Genomic DNA, 16,511 nt, shown 5'->3' on the forward strand with positions numbered 1-16,511 from the left:
ACACGCCTTGAAGAGATTAATGCTGAATCAGGTCAAAGTTCCCAGGTTGATGCAGGCTGGGGGAGGTCCCAAAATGTCTGCCGGGCCTAGGGGTCCAGCAGTCAGCCTGATCTGCAACTCCGGCCCCCAAACACTCACCTCAGCCGAGGCAAGCCGTCAGGGGATGCCTGGGGAGGCCCCCAAGTGTCTGCCAAGCAAAGAAACCAGCACAATCCACAACTCCAACAGAAAACTCACAGCCCCAGCGAGACACGCCTCAGCCGAGGCAAGCCGTCAGGGGATGCCTGGGGAGGCCCCCAAGTGTCTGCCAAGCAAAGAAACCAGCACAATCCACAACTCCAACAGAAAACTCACAGCCCCAGCGAGACACGCCTCAGCCGAGGCAAGCCGTCAGGGGATGCCTGGGGAGGCCCCCAAGTGTCTGCCAAGCAAAGAAACCAGCACAATCCACAACTCCAACAGAAAACTCACAGCCCCAGCGAGACACGCCTCAGCCGAGGCAAGCCGTCAGGGGATGCCTGGGGAGGCCCCCAAGTGTCTGCCAAGCAAAGAAACCAGCACAATCCACAACTCCAACAGAAAACTCACAGCCCCAGCGAGACACGCCTCAGCCGAGGCAAGCCGTCAGGGGATGCCTGGGGAGGCCCCCCAAGTGTCTGCCAAGCAAAGAAACCAGCACAATCCACAACTCCAACAGAAAACTCACAGCCCCAGCGAGACACGCCTCAGCCGAGGCAAGCCGTCAGGGGATGCCTGGGGAGGCCCCCAAGTGTCTGCCAAGCAAAGAAACCAGCACAATCCACAACTCCAACAGAAAACTCACAGCCCCAGCGAGACACGCCTCAGCCGAGGCAAGCCGTCAGGGGATGCCTGGGGAGGCCCCCCAAGTGTCTGCCAAGCAAAGAAACCAGCACAATCCACAACTCCAACAGAAAACTCACAGCCCCAGCGAGACACGCCTCAGCCGAGGCAAGCCGTCAGGGGATGCCTGGGGAGGCCCCCAAGTGTCTCAGCCGAGGCAAGCCGTCAGGGGATGCCTGGGGAGGCCCCCAAGTGTCTGCCAAGCAAAGAAACCAGCACAATCCACAACTCCAACAGAAAACTCACAGCCCCAGCGAGACACGCCTCAGCCGAGGCAAGCCGTCAGGGGATGCCTGGGGAGGCCCCCAAGTGTCTGCCAAGCAAAGAAACCAGCACAATCCACAACTCCAACAGAAAACTCCTTAAGTACTTCTTTTAAGGTTGGTTTTGAGCACATAAATTTCCTGAGATGTTTATCTATGAAGCTGTGTATCCTTTCTTCAAATCTGTATGAAAGCCTGGCAGGGTAAGATATCCATGATAATGTATCATTTAATAGTTCTATTTAATTTAATAGTTCTGCTTATCATTTAATAGTTCTATTTAATCATTTAATCATTATATTCACTATATTCCACTATTGCCGTTGGGCCTGAAGTGTTGTTTATGATAAATCATTGTAAATCCTAAATATTTTATTAGTATTTAATTTTCCTTTTTGTTACTGATGCTTTCGGTTCTATCTCTATCATTTTTTTATCATTGTGACTAGGATGTGCCTGAGGGTGTTTTTATTTATATCTCCTTTAGCTGGTACTGTTTGGGCAGCCAGAATTTTGGTGAAAGTGCTCTCCTGGTCTGGAAACTTCTCAGCAATGATGTTTGACTGTTGCTTCTTCACTAAGAGTTTTCTTCCTGGTCCTCTTGGATCCCAGTTATTCTTATGTATTTTTTCCTGTTAAGTTTATATTCCTGTTAAGTTTATATTGTTTTCTGTTCACTTATAAGTATGATATTTCCCATGTTTTGCTTATTTACTTTAAGGCTCTTTTCCAATTTTTTCTATTGAGTGGAGGTATTATGCAGCTCATCATACAGCTCACTGATACTGTCCTTAGTATCTGTTACTCTGCTGGTGAGGCTTTCCAGTGAGTTTTTCATTTCACCTACCAAGATTTTAAGTTCTGATGTTTCTGTTTAAATTTCTTTCATTCCTACTCTCATATCCTCCTGAGTCTTAAGGGCTTTCAGGTCTATAGTTTCTTTGAGTTCTCTGAACATTTCCTCTCTAAAGTCCTAATCAGAGAGGTTATGTTGGTGTTTGATGTTAGTTGAGTCTTCAGAAGTACAATCTTCACTCACTATGTGTGAGTGAAGTTCTGTGTTGTTTTCTGTTTGGGACCATCGTAGTGTGTTGGTGTTTTTATGAGCTGTGGTGGGGCTTCTTGCCTAGAAGAACTGTGCAGGCACTTAATGAAGCAAAATGACTGCACTCTTGTATGGAATCACTTACCTCAGTTCAGTTTGAAATGGTATTTTTAATCCAAAAAACACAGTCCTCAACTTTTCCTTTGGTGCATGTCAACAGACCATTTTTCCCTCCAGGCCATGCTCTTGTCTGGGTACATTAATATTTGTTCAATTTAAAATCAACTTTTATCATTTAAATGATACAGTTTTAAAGAAATACCCTCAATGTGTTCTATACTTAAAAATTTAATTTAGAAATTCTATGTCCAAGTAATTTTTATAATCACAATGCATCCAAAACAAACAAACAACACAATGGGACCATAGAGAAAGTCCTAAGAGGCAATAATGCAGGCAAAATGTTGGTCTTGTACACTGCCTAAATGGATTGAATACCATATATTCCAGATGTTCTACTAAGCCATGCCAGGAGTAATTTCTGAATTTCAAGCTAGGAGCAAGCTCCAAGAACTTCCAGGTGTGGTCTCAAACTAAAACACAAACAAAAAGGGAATATGAGAAGACAGATATAGTATAGTGGGAAAAGCACTTGCCATGTGTGGTACTAATCTAGGTTTGATTCCTGGCATCACTTAAAGTCAATGGAGTATAATAGATGTGATCCCTGATTACAGAACCAGGCATGAGCACTGAACACAGTTGGGCATTTCCCAAGTTCCTCACAAAAAAAGACAAAAGTAAAACATAAAACCATAATGCTTATGATGCTAATAAACATTCATTTAATTTGAAAAATTACATCATTTGTTAGAATTGATAGATATCCCAAGGGATTTAAATACAGTTTTTCTTTACAGTATATAATAGCTATTGTTTATAGTTATTGTCAACTAAAGATATATATATATATATATTCCAACCACCATATAAAGTTAATATGAGCTCTAAAAATCAATTAAATTATATTCAAAACTTTTCAAAATAGATTGTATTCAATACTTGTGATCTTTTTTAATATATATTTTATTTAAATACGTTGATTACATACATGATTGTGTTTGGGTTTCAGTCATGTAAAGAACACCACCCATCACCACTGCAACATTCCCGTCACCAATGTCCCAAGTCTCCCTCCTCCCCACCCTACCCCCGCCTGTACTCTAGACAGGCTTTCCATTTCCCTCATACATTCTCATTATTAGGATAGTTCAAAATGTAGTTATTTCTCTAACTAAACTCATCACTCTTTGTGGTGAGCTTCCTGAGGTGAGCTGGAACTTCCAGCTCTTTTCTCTTTTGTGTCTGAAAATTATTATTGCAAGAATGTCTTTCATTTTTCTTAAAACCCATAGATGAGTGAGACCATTCTGCGTTTTTCTCTCTCTCTCTGACTTATTTCAATCAGCATGATAGATTCAGTGTACATCCATGTATAGAAAAATTTCATGACTTCATCTCTCCTGACAGCTGCATAATATTCCATTGTGTATATGTACCACAGTTTCTTTAGCCATTCGTCTGTTGAAGGGCATCTTGGTTGTTTCCAGAGTCTTGCTATGGTAAATAGTGCTGCAATGAATATAGGTGTAGGAGGGGGGTTTTGTATTGTATTTTTGTATTCCTAGGAGTGGTATAGCTGGATCATATGGGAGCTCGATTTCCAGTTTTTGGAGGAATACTTGTGATCTTTATGGTGAATAAAAATAACAATAAGATGGGGCCAGAGAGATAGCACAGCCATAGGGCATTTGCCTTGCACATGGAAAATCCAGAATGGACTGTGGTTAAAATCCTGAATTCCATATGGTCCCCTATGCCTGCCAGGAGTGATTTCTGAAAGCAGAACCAGGAGTAACCCCTGAGCACTGATTGCTGGGTGTTCTATCCCAAAAAAAGAAAAGAACAATAAAATGTATTAGCTAATATATGCAAGCAATTGGAGGAAACAAATATAAATAGTCTGAACTAAGATTATTAATATCAGTAAAAATAAAGTTACTGAAAATTCAATTTCTTTCTATAGAAAAAGTAACATTAAATCAAAATTTTGTTAAAATAAATTACTAATATTTAATTAACACACATGTTTGATAATTTTTGAGCAAATTCGTATATATACAGCTGGAATTATACTGGAAAATATGTTGCTAACTGTTTAAAAATTGTTAGTTGGGACTTACATGCCAATTTTCAGAAATAATATATACAGAGCAGTAATATTGTAAATCTCCTTTTAAAGCAATATATATATAATGATATTAATATTGAAACTTTTTTATATAAACCTTAAAATCTTATTTATTTAGTTACTTTTGTTTGTTTTGAGGCCACATCTATTGACCCTTAGTGATTACTCCTGGCTATGCACTCAGAAATTACTCCTGGCTCTGGAAGCCAGGGATCAAACTGGGGCAAATGCACTACAGGTGTGCTATCACTCCAGCCCCGAAAAATAACCTTTTTATTTGATTGTTTGTTTGTTTGTTTGTTAGGGTCACTCCCGGCTGCGCTCAGGGGCTATTTCTGGCTTTATGCTCAGAAATTGCTCTTGGCAGACTCAGAAAATCATATGAGATGCCAGGAATCAAACACAGGTCCATCCATGGTTGGCAGCATGCGAGGCAAATGCCCTATTGCTGTGCTATCATTCCAGCCAAAATTTTATTTATAAGAAACTATCAGTATTTTAAACAGTATGTTAGATAAAAAAAAGTGTTCTAAGATAATTTAACAGTTTTAAACCAAAAGCTTTTGCTAAAAATATTTTGACATTTATGGTTTATTGCTTTCAATATTACAAGTGTTATATATATAGAAAAAACATATCAAGAGATATAAAAGCACACTAACTTGAAGCAGGGATCTTTTACAATTCAGAGTTTAGGAATGTAATTTTAAGGTAATATGATTTAATTAAATCAAAACCTGATTAAGCAAAATTCTCAGATATAGCTCTAAAATTTGTTGATTTATTTTAAAAAGATGAATAGATATGTCCTCACAATAAATATAAATCTGGTTAGATTATGATAAATATTGGGCAAAAGTTGGGAAATGAGTTGGGGTTCTATGTAAGGCAGAGTTTACTAAACAATACTTTCAACCTTTACAATAAGCAGAAGCTGGACAACATAAATAACAATGCAATTGTTAAGCTATCTGAGTGTTGAGGCTACAAAGCAGAATTCCACCTTTCTTTTATTTTTTTTTAACTTTTCAATCTATTGAAAAGATGCATCTGAGGGATGTAACAGGTGAAAAAGTTGCTAATATGAGTCAGAAATTACTCAAGCCATAAACTTGTAAAAACAGTGATGTAATCATTTTGATAAATGAATGAACTCGGAGGGTTTGACTAGAATAAATTAACAAAAGCTGAAATACTTTTGAAATATATTGAAAAACTTCTCTATGTTACAGTTTTATGGGATTCCCCAGAGTTTCATGGATTTTCTCTGAGAGCCCTGCCAGGTTTTACAAATGAGGATCAAGAGGGTTCTCTCTGCTGACTCTAACAAGGAGGAAATAAGAGTAATCATTACAAAAATTTCGCTCCATAACAAAGACTTACTACCAGGTTAAAAAATAAAACAAATGAAAAACCAGAATCACTCAGCTCCAAAGTTATAATTTGTCAGTGAAAAGATAATTCATCTCAATTTCATTCTCTTTAACCTTCATATATAACTTTATGGAAAGCAAATATAGTCTCAGGCATTCTGGTTGAACAGAAATAGATGGTAAAAACTGTGGCTAAAGAAGGTAATAGAAGACAGGAGAGAAAAGTTATATCACTGGAGAAACATTTGCAGAAGTTACATCCCAAAAAAACACAGGTCCAATAAAAGACAATTTTATTTTGAGGAATACAACAGACTTCTCACTCCTATACTTTAGGATCGTATTGACAGGTTCCCATAAAATCGTAGTAGTTTACAGCTAAAAGAGTTACAAGATATAAACTACATCTGATGAACAAAATAAATATACATTCAAAAGAAAAGAGTGGATATTTAAAAAAAAAATCCTAGAGGATTTTAAACCTTTAGCACTGAATGCTGTAAGGCACATTAAACAGTCAAACTCCTAGGCATATTACTATAAATCCTCACACTATGGTTTATTTACCTCAGTTCCTATTACCTAATTCAGCATTCAGCTTTCAAAAACATTATAAAATATGCCAAAAAGGCAAGAAAAACTCACACAGAATGTGAATAAGAGAAATAAAATTCAGAATAATACTCACTTAAATAAAATACAAATATTGGAGTTTACACTTGCCAATATGTCTAATATATAAGGGTTCTAAAGGTAAAAGTCGATCTAATTTATGAAGATCTCAGTAATATAATTAGTGTAGTCAATTCAATAAGGGATAAGCGAAAGTTATTGTTGGAAAAAGAAGTTCACAATAACAAAAGAAGAATGTTTTTGATGTTTACTGGTTAAATAGTAAAATTGAAGTTAGATTAATATAATCTTCAACTGAATTGCAAAAGAAAGTAAATTCAGATTTGTAACACAATTTTATAACATTGAATAAAATTATAATTGGAACATCAGAAGTAGTACAGAGAGAAAAATCAACACATATTAGCAGTAGGAATGGCTGAGAGGCCTGAGAAATAGTACAGAAGTCAGTACAGAAGCCTTGCATACTGCCAAACTGTGTTTGATTCCAAACAACATATATAGTTTTCAGAGTAACATTAGGAGTGATCCCTGGGTACAGAGCCAGGAGTTAGCCCTTGGCACTATTGCCTATGGCTCCAAAAACAAACAAACAAACAAAATGAAAAACAAGATCGAAACAAAACAAAACAAGACCCAATAATAACATAAAGAACAAAACAAAAGCAGTGGCTGGAAATAAAGTACAGCCAGTAGTCTATTGCATGCTATAGGACAGGGTTTCATCTCTGTAATCCCCTATGGTCCCGCTGCCAACCTACCAGGAGTGATTCCTGAGTGTAGAGAGAAAAGTAGCCATTGAGCACTATTCCGTGTGACTCCACAACAAAAACCACCAATTTTTTTTTATATTGAATGGAAAGTTTATTTGTTTAAACAAATCTGTATAAAATAAATTGTCATAAAACCAATAAAAATAAAAGGATCTTATTCTTAGCTATTTTAAAAGAGATCTTCATTGACAATAATTATAACAATGCAATAGGTGATCATAAACTATAGATAAGTAAAATGCTTGAAATCTTATATTGAATTGCTGAGCCATTTGCTTAGCCAAAAATAATGTGCACGTCATTGTTGTTCCATAATCACTGCTTGGAAGCCCCCCAAATTGTGGAAGAGAGTAGTTCAAAATACTTTGAGTTAACTGTGTTACATGTAACTACATAAAGAAGGAATCTATTGCTACTTAAACATCCACTTAGTTTCATGTAGTGTTCAAATGTAAACCAGTGTTTCCTAAAGTGTTTGATAAGCCCCTTCAAGAGGATAGGGAGCTCAAAGTGTATAAGTAAGCAATAGTAACCTCAGGTGCACTGGGTACTTTTGTACGTCAGCTTAAAGGAGATAGATTTCCAGGAATGCAGAGTAATATTTCTTTTTTCTTTTTCTGAAAAAGAGGCAGCAGTCTAATAAGTATGGAACATTTATTCCAAAGCAAGAATAAATTTCTTAATAATTGATATATTTGGAAGTATGATAAATACTTAATAATCTAGGATGTCTACTTCCTCTTATGGAAGACAAAAACTATATGAAAAATAACTAATAACTAATAACTAATAACTAATAAAAATAACTAATAACTATATGAAAAATAACTAATAACAAAAACTATATGAAAAATAACTAATAAATTATTATTAATAATATAATAATAAAACCAAATAATAGGAAGAAGAAAATTAGCAAAGTGTGGTCCAGAGATATAGTATAGTGGATAGGCCCTACCCAATATTGTCTTTGAGCTCATCTGGAAGTGAACCCTGAATCATAAGTAAGCCCTAAGTACAGCTGGTGTGACCCCAAATTAAAAATAAATTCATAGTGAACAATTAGAACAATGATGTTCAGTAAAAATGAACAATAGAATATGATTACCACACTTTATTATATTGCATTGTATATTTGAAAGTTGATATAAAAATGAATCTCAAACTCACAAAACATCTACAGGGTGATGTGTAATAATTACTTTGTTGTGGATATAGTGATGGAAAATAATTAGGTTTATTGTGATTATAAATTCACTCTATAGATATCATATAAAGTTTGGTATACCACAAATAAAGTATTACACAGCAGCCTCAATAATAATAATAATAATGAATAGATATAATTATTAAATATAACATAAATGTGACTTATAATAATATGGCTATATTAAAATCACTCATAATTATAAATCAGTTAAATTACTTAAATGGATGAATAAAATTATATTGTGTTAAAAGAAATCATTTTAAATATAAACTCCTGTAAAAAATAGTAGAGATGGACAAATGTAGCCACTATAACTCTAAAGAATAGTGGCTATCAGAACAATTTCAAAGAACTTCAAAGCAAGGAAGATGATCAGAAGTCAAGCAAGTTTTGCTTGAAAATAAGTAGACTATCTTCAAAGGCTATTTATATGTCCTATATATCTTTAGCAGAGTTTCTAAACACAAAGTAAAAGAATAAAACAAAAATTAAGAAAAATTAATTATTATTGTCTAATAATAAAAATTAATTGCTATTGTAGACAAAACAGCCCTTGATTAGTAATTTTGGTCCAAGAAGAAAGAACTAATATTAGTAGATTATAAATATTGGAATAGCATTACCAATCAACTAGAATGAATTTATATGTATTTCATAAAATTATTAGGATATACAAATCTACAAAAATTCACATAGAACATGCACTAATTAGAAAAATCCTCTTAATTAATGTAAATAAATAAAAATAAATGAAAGCATTAAATATATATTATGCAGCTGTCAGGAGAGATGAAGTCATGAAATTTTCCTATACATGGATGTATACGGAATCTATTATGCTGAGTGAAATAAGTCAGAGAGAGAGAGAAAAACGCAGAATGGTCTCACCCATCTATGGGTTTTAAGAGAAATGAAAGACATTCTTGCAATAATAATTTCCAGACACAAAAGTGAAAAGAGCTGGATGTTCCAGCTCACCATAAGAAGCTCACCACAAAGAGTGATGAGTTTAGTTAGAGAAATAACTACATTTTGAATTTTCCTTATAATGAGAATGTATGAGGGAAATGGAGAGCCTGTTTAGAGTACAGGCGGGGGTTGGGTGGGTAGGAGGGAGACTTGGACATTGGTGATGGGAATGTTGCACTGGTGATGGGTGGTGTTCTTTACATGACTGAAACCCAAAAACAATCATGTATGTAATCAAGGTGTTTAAATAAAAAAAAATGAAAAAAAAAAAGAAAGCACCTAATTAAGAAGGTTCTACTACTGAATTTTATCAAATGTTAATGGAAGATATTATATGAATAGTTGATATTTCTTTCATAAAATAGAAGCAGAAAATATTTGCTAATTAGTGTTAGCTACAAGTTAGGTTTCTTTTAATATCAAAACTAAATTAAAGAAAAATACAGAGTATACATTCAAAAATCCTCAATAAAGTTTTTCATGGAGAATACCCAAAGGACCATAAAGCATGTTCTATACTTGTAAGATCACCAGTTTCATAACCAGCGCTACATGGACCACCCAAGTATAGCTCATTATGGGTGTGGAGTTATTCAGACCACTCCTGGGTGTTATCCGCTCAATCCATAAGCACTGCCTGTGTGGTCTGATGAACTCCACCACTGCTAAACCTGATCATTAAATGATTAGACCTCCTTTATTGCAGATAAGCATGGTGCCATCTTCCTGAACATAGCTAGTGTTTTCCCCAATTCTGTGAATATAAATTTAACACATTTTATGACAGCATAAACAGTTTATGAAATTATTAGTTGAGATGACCAAGTTAAATGTGTTCTATTTAAATAGGCGAATTTAATATTTATGTCAAAGCAATTTTTTTAATATCACTTGGTTAAAGAACAAAAATTTTATCTCTTGAAAGAGCAGTGGCAAAATACAAGGTCTAATCATAATAGAAAATCTCAAACCATAGGAGGGACATCCATGAATCAGAAAAGAATTCCTACAAATTCTCTATAATTAATATAACTAATGGTAAGATACAGGAAATTTCTCCCTAACATTAAAAACAAGGAAAATAGGTTCTCATTTACTACCCCTCTGTAACATTGTATTTGAAGCCTGAGATAAAATAATAAGATAAGAATTAGAAAATAATATAGACACAAGAAAAAAACTTTTACTTTGTGTTGTGCAGAAGGCACAACATTTATTTATGAATTTAACAAATTTTCAACCAGATTCTAAAACTAATAAGAAAATATATATAATAGTTGTTCAATCAAAAAGCCATTGTTTTCCTGTGTACAAACAACATAAAAATGTCATTTAAAATGCAAAAATCATATTACAAAAGCATAAAAATAATTTTAGCAGTAAATATAACAAAACATGCATAGCATATATACAAGAAAAAGATTAAAGTACTAATGAAGAAAAATCAGATATCACATTTCTATGTTCATGAAATAGAAATATTCTATTTCATGTTAAATATTAATAGTATTCAGCTTGGTATATATATTTGTAATTCAAATAGAAATAAAAAAGATGTTCTGAATACATGAACAAATTGAATCTCAAAGTAATAAAGTCAAAGGTCCCTAAAACAGCACCCATATTAAGAACAAAATTGGAGGGATCAGACTACTAATCTCAAATGTTTGTAATGAATAAAAATAGACATAAATCAATAAAATATAAAATATAATTCAAAGTAGTCATTCGTGTATTCAGGCACATATAAAATATATTTATAAAGGCAAATCAAATGATCTTGTAAAGTTTTATATGCCCATTTGAAATATTAAACATTTTACAGAAAATAAATTGGATTGAAAATAGAACTTGAAAATAATTTATATATAAATAATCTAGAAGAAAGTAGAGGAAGAAAATGTACATGACTAAATTTGGTAATGAATTTTGAGTATAAACATCAGATCCTACTCTTCAAAATAAAAAATAAAAGGTTGAATTTTATTCAAATTAAAAAACTACTCTTGATTATTTTTAAATAGGTTAAGGTTTGTCTTAAAGGGCAAATACGTTCTTTCTGAGATAACATGCATTATTGTATTTGACAAGACTATTCTATTGTTTCTGTATTTGATACATATACACGTTTATATTCCTCCTATCTATAATTTACTGGCTGAATATTGCCATTTTAATCTTTGATTTAAGAGTGTTTGCAATTGCCCTCTGAATTTTTTTATAACACTTTTAGCAATTCAACATTTCTGTCATCTTTTCATTGGCACCCCTTGATTTTGTTTTTGTCAAAAGGAAAGTTCTATGCTTCTTCACAGGCCAAGTTTGCTTGTATTGCGGATATTTTAATATCATAATATAAGACTTTGAATATTGTTTATATTAAATGGAAATGTTTATCATTTTTATATCTCTTTAGATTGTATTTCCAACACCAGTTCAGTTTTCAAAGTCTTTGCAGTGCTAACCTTTCTTTTCTGCATATGCATTGGCTCAGTGGTTAGTCTGAAATCTGATGAGAAATCTATTTCCTCACATAGTTCTCAAAGTCTTTGGTATGCAAATAAGAATCATGTTTGCCTAGGACAGGAGCTAACCAGGGAACTAATTAAATAAAATTACTGCTTGACATACTTATTTTCTCTGTAATATAACTGAAACTTCCAGTCCTCTGGGTTTTATTATTAATTTTTTTTATTTTTGGCCTTAGAGTCATAGACTATCTTATGTAATATGCTTCCAAAAGAAAATCAACAGAGTTTGATATAGCACCTTGGAGACATAGCTCAACAGAAGAGAATGGAAGTTTCTCATGCCTAAGGGTTTTGCTGGATTACCAGTAGGGTAGGACATGCCATAGAAGGAAGAAAATCCAGGTTGGAGAGGGGTGCTTATAGAGATCATCTCTACTCTGAACTTTCAGAGTTCCCTTTCGGTTGCTCAAACCTGGGTCTATATGATACATTAGATTTCTCTCAAGGAACCAGAGGCTTCACTTTCAAGCTTTAGAACACATTGTGCTCAGACTAAAGGATATTGGGTCATGATCATAAACTTACTCTATTTTAGGGCACTTCCAAGTTTGAATTTTTTTTTTACTTTCCTCCCTACCGATTTTGCTTCACAATGGGTTCAAGTATTACTCAGGCAATTTGTGCAGGTTTTATAGTTGCATTTCATTTTTTAATAGATAAAAATGTGTTTCTTTGTTTTTTTTATTAATAATTTTTATTTTGACCAAAGTGGATTACAATTTTTTTAACCAGAATTAGAGAGTCTTTCTTTTTAATTCACTTCATACTATTCAGCATTTTGGAAGAATTAGATACCATCATTACTAAACTACTGACTTTTTTTTTCCTACATTGTATGAAACCTCTGGGAGTATCTGAATTGATTTCAACTGGAATGGAAACAAATAAAAGCTCCTGAATTATTAGCAATAACAATAAAATAATAATATTTTTCATAAGAAAAAAATTACTCTGCATCTCCTGCAAATTGACCTTCCTTAAATGAACATACTGAAAGTTCCCTCATCAGCTGCACCAGAGGCAACTACCACTTTCTGGAATCTAAATCATTTCAGCATTCTGGGAACAAGGGGTTGAGTGGTATTATTTTTGAAAGATAAAGATTTATTCCGATAGAATTTTAAAAACCACACAAATCTGATAAATTTATGCAGAATATTTTCTTTGTTTTAATGTTGGACCATACTCAGAGCTTTTTCCTGGTTCTACACTCAGGGATCATTTCTTAAAGGGGTTGGGGGAGGCGGGGCTGGCCAAGGGGAGTGGACCATAAGGGGTCAAATGGAATCCCGTAACCACATGCAAGACAAGTTTTCTACCTTCTGTACTAGCTTTTCACCGGACCAATAAGAAATATTTTCAGATAAACACTGTTCCTTCTACTTCAAAATTGAACTTGGATTTAAGTTTATCTCCATGCACATACCAGTTACCAAAGACTAGTGCTGGGAAAAGTTAATCACATAGGGTTTGGTCTCACAATATTTCTACTATTATTGTTAAACGTAAACAACACACATTTTTTCTTTGTTTCCTTTACAACATTTATAAGCACCTATTTTTTTTATTAGTTTAAATATAGAGTTGATTTTGCAAATGTCTTATGCCTTAAAAAGAAATTCAAATAAATTTGATCAGGAAAATCTGATGACATTAGTTTTACTCATTTCAGAAATCAATCATTGTTTTGTATTGTTTTGTTTTGTTTTGGGGTCACACCCGGAAGCGCTCAGGGGTTACTCCTGGCTTCATTCGTAGAAATACCTCCTGGAAGGCTCGAAGGACCATATGGGATGCGGGGATTCGAACCAATGACCTTCTGCATGAAAGGTAAACGCCTTACCTCGATGCTATCTTTCCGGCCTCAAAAATCAATCATTGTTAATGCAGTAAAACAAAAATTTAATTTAAGGAACTTAATTCACTGTTATTCATTTTATGTATCACAGTTTTGCTTTATGTATCATTTTTAATCCATAAAGTATCATCGTCAATTTAATCTAATCTGAATTTTACAGGAAACTAAGGTTGAGGATTTTATTACCTAACCGTGATGATATGCTGATGAAGAAATGTAGCACTATATCTTATCATTTAAAAATTGAACCACAATCTCTACATATGTTTCTTCAAAGTTCAGGTTTTAGATAACTGGATAAAGATTTAAGAAAATTATGTGCCATTAGTGTATGACTCTGCAACATAATTTTTCTATATCAACAAAGAAAATTTTGATTATATATTTATCTTCTTTATTATGATTAGAAGCTGAAGTTCTTATGGAACCCAATATATGTAGGGTAAAAAAATAACATGGTAAGCCTGACTCAGGGAAAAATGCTAATATCCCAGGTTTAATCAATAAATACATTAAGCTTCTACTGATCCTCCAACAAATTCCATACATAAAGTTGCTTGACAAATTCATTTGATGAGTTAAATGAGAGATATTTTCTAATTTGTTTTCATATTTAATTATCCATTTATTCTTTTGATTCATAGACAGTAATTTTATACTGTTGATTCCCTCTTGACCTTGTGCTTGTAACTGAATCCTGAGATCTGGCTTGTGGCCCAGGAATATGTAGAAAATTGTTTATATTAGCAGCATGCTGCCTTGAGCTGCAGTGCTTTGATTTAACATTATAACTGTAGTAAAAGTAGCATAGCTTTCCCATGTACTCTCAATTCTGCTCAAATCCCTTGTCATTATAACAGATGTTTGGATTATTGTTCTGTAAACTATGTCAGAATTTCAATCTCTAGTATCTGTTTATTATTCTCCAAGGGTGATATACAAATGTTCTCATGCACAGTTAATACTTATAAAACAGCCTGACATATTTCCCATTTAAAAAAATCTTAGCACAGTTTTTATTAATCAGGCTAAATACACCTAAATTGGGATATTTGTTTTTAAGTGTTTATTAATGCAGGGACACTATTTCAGAAAGTATTCTGAATTTAAAAGATCACAACTTTTAAATCTGATGATATACTCACTTTAAATGTCATTATTTATAAAAGCAATAATTACATTTTAATAATTTTATGATATTTAAAGACAAGTCAATTTTATTAACACCTGTAAATATCATATGCATTGATTAAAACATTGTTTTTTAAGTGTTCGGTCTTAATAAATATTAAATAATTACTTATATAAGAGTGCGGTAAAAAACAGAAAGAATTGAGGAAAACACAAGTGCTTAAATTTGTCCTTGAGTAGAAAACTTCATTATCTTAAAAATATAGATTATTGACTGCTTTTTAAAATACATTCTTAAAACTGAACTGTTAGCTTCCTCCTATGTTTTGAATGAGTTTTGGCATCCTTACAAAGGCATTGAATAAGATATCCTGAGGTGACTTGGCTCAACTAGATGTTGATGAAGAACAAAATCTTTAATATATCATTTATTTCTGCTTTCAATTTTTATAGTTAATTTTTGCTCAAAAGATGCTTGCAAATTCTGTATAAAGTCTATATCAGAGTTAAGAGCAGAATGATCATTTATTACAAAACATAACATCAACAATGAGGGATATAGCAAGGTGCTTCTAGAAAACTAGATTTATAACCAAGTTAGAAATATTTGCATGAAAATACATTGCTTTATAAATCTACTGTAAAATTTTAATTTTTAATTCAAGTTTTGCTTCTTCCTTTTGAATATTAAAAAATCATAAAAACAAACAAAAGAGGGAAGAGGTAGAGGAGAGAGTGCTTTTGAAAATGATTTAGAAAGAATGACAGAATTCTTTTGGGAAATAAAAGGAGAGGAGAAAGTAGAATTTTAGGAAAAGGGTCAATTAGCTGCTCTATCAGCCCCATAAAAAGGGGGAACTGTATCCTTTACTTTATTCATTTTCTCTGAAAGAGTAGACACAGTTGCAACTGATTTGAGAGTCTGTAAGAATACAAATGTGCATCACGTTGCACTTAAGAATTTCAAAACAGAAGGAACACACACTTACACACACAGAGACACACACTAAGACACACACACGCACACACACATACACACACACACACACAAGGTCAGCTTCGGAAATGATGAATGTCTTTTTGCTGAAAGCTGTACTGAACGTCCTTGAGTTTAATCAAAACTATTTGTTTTTAGTCAGCTTTGCTGTTGTCTCTTTTACTCTTGTCCACTGATAGCTTGACATTAATGACATCATAAATCATGTGAAGTGGCGGTTTGGGTTTGGTAGCATTTCAAGTGTTTCTTGAGATGCCCTGAACTATCTGAGGTTTTGGTGCAAGGTTGGATATCATCCTGCACTGTATCTTTAGTTTATGGCATTATTAGGTCAGTAAAAGCATAGAGTGCATTATTAGTGTGACGGGCCTTCATTAAAGAATGTCTGACACCTCATTAAATGCAGACAATAGAAATTATTGAATAGGTGGATTTACCTTTCATTCTGTTTAATTATTTTAAATCTAATTTTCAAACTCCATATTAAAATAAAGAACTTACTATCTGTACATGTCAATTTCTGAGGTGATTCAATGCTTGTAAAGTAAAGCCTTGGAGTATATTTGCACTGTTTACATTTTCACAGTGTATAGTCCATTGAAACTCAATGTTTATA

Source organism: Suncus etruscus, chromosome 2 (assembly GCF_024139225.1).
Source record: "Suncus etruscus isolate mSunEtr1 chromosome 2, mSunEtr1.pri.cur, whole genome shotgun sequence".
Classification (NCBI taxonomy): Eukaryota; Metazoa; Chordata; class Mammalia; order Eulipotyphla; family Soricidae; genus Suncus; species Suncus etruscus.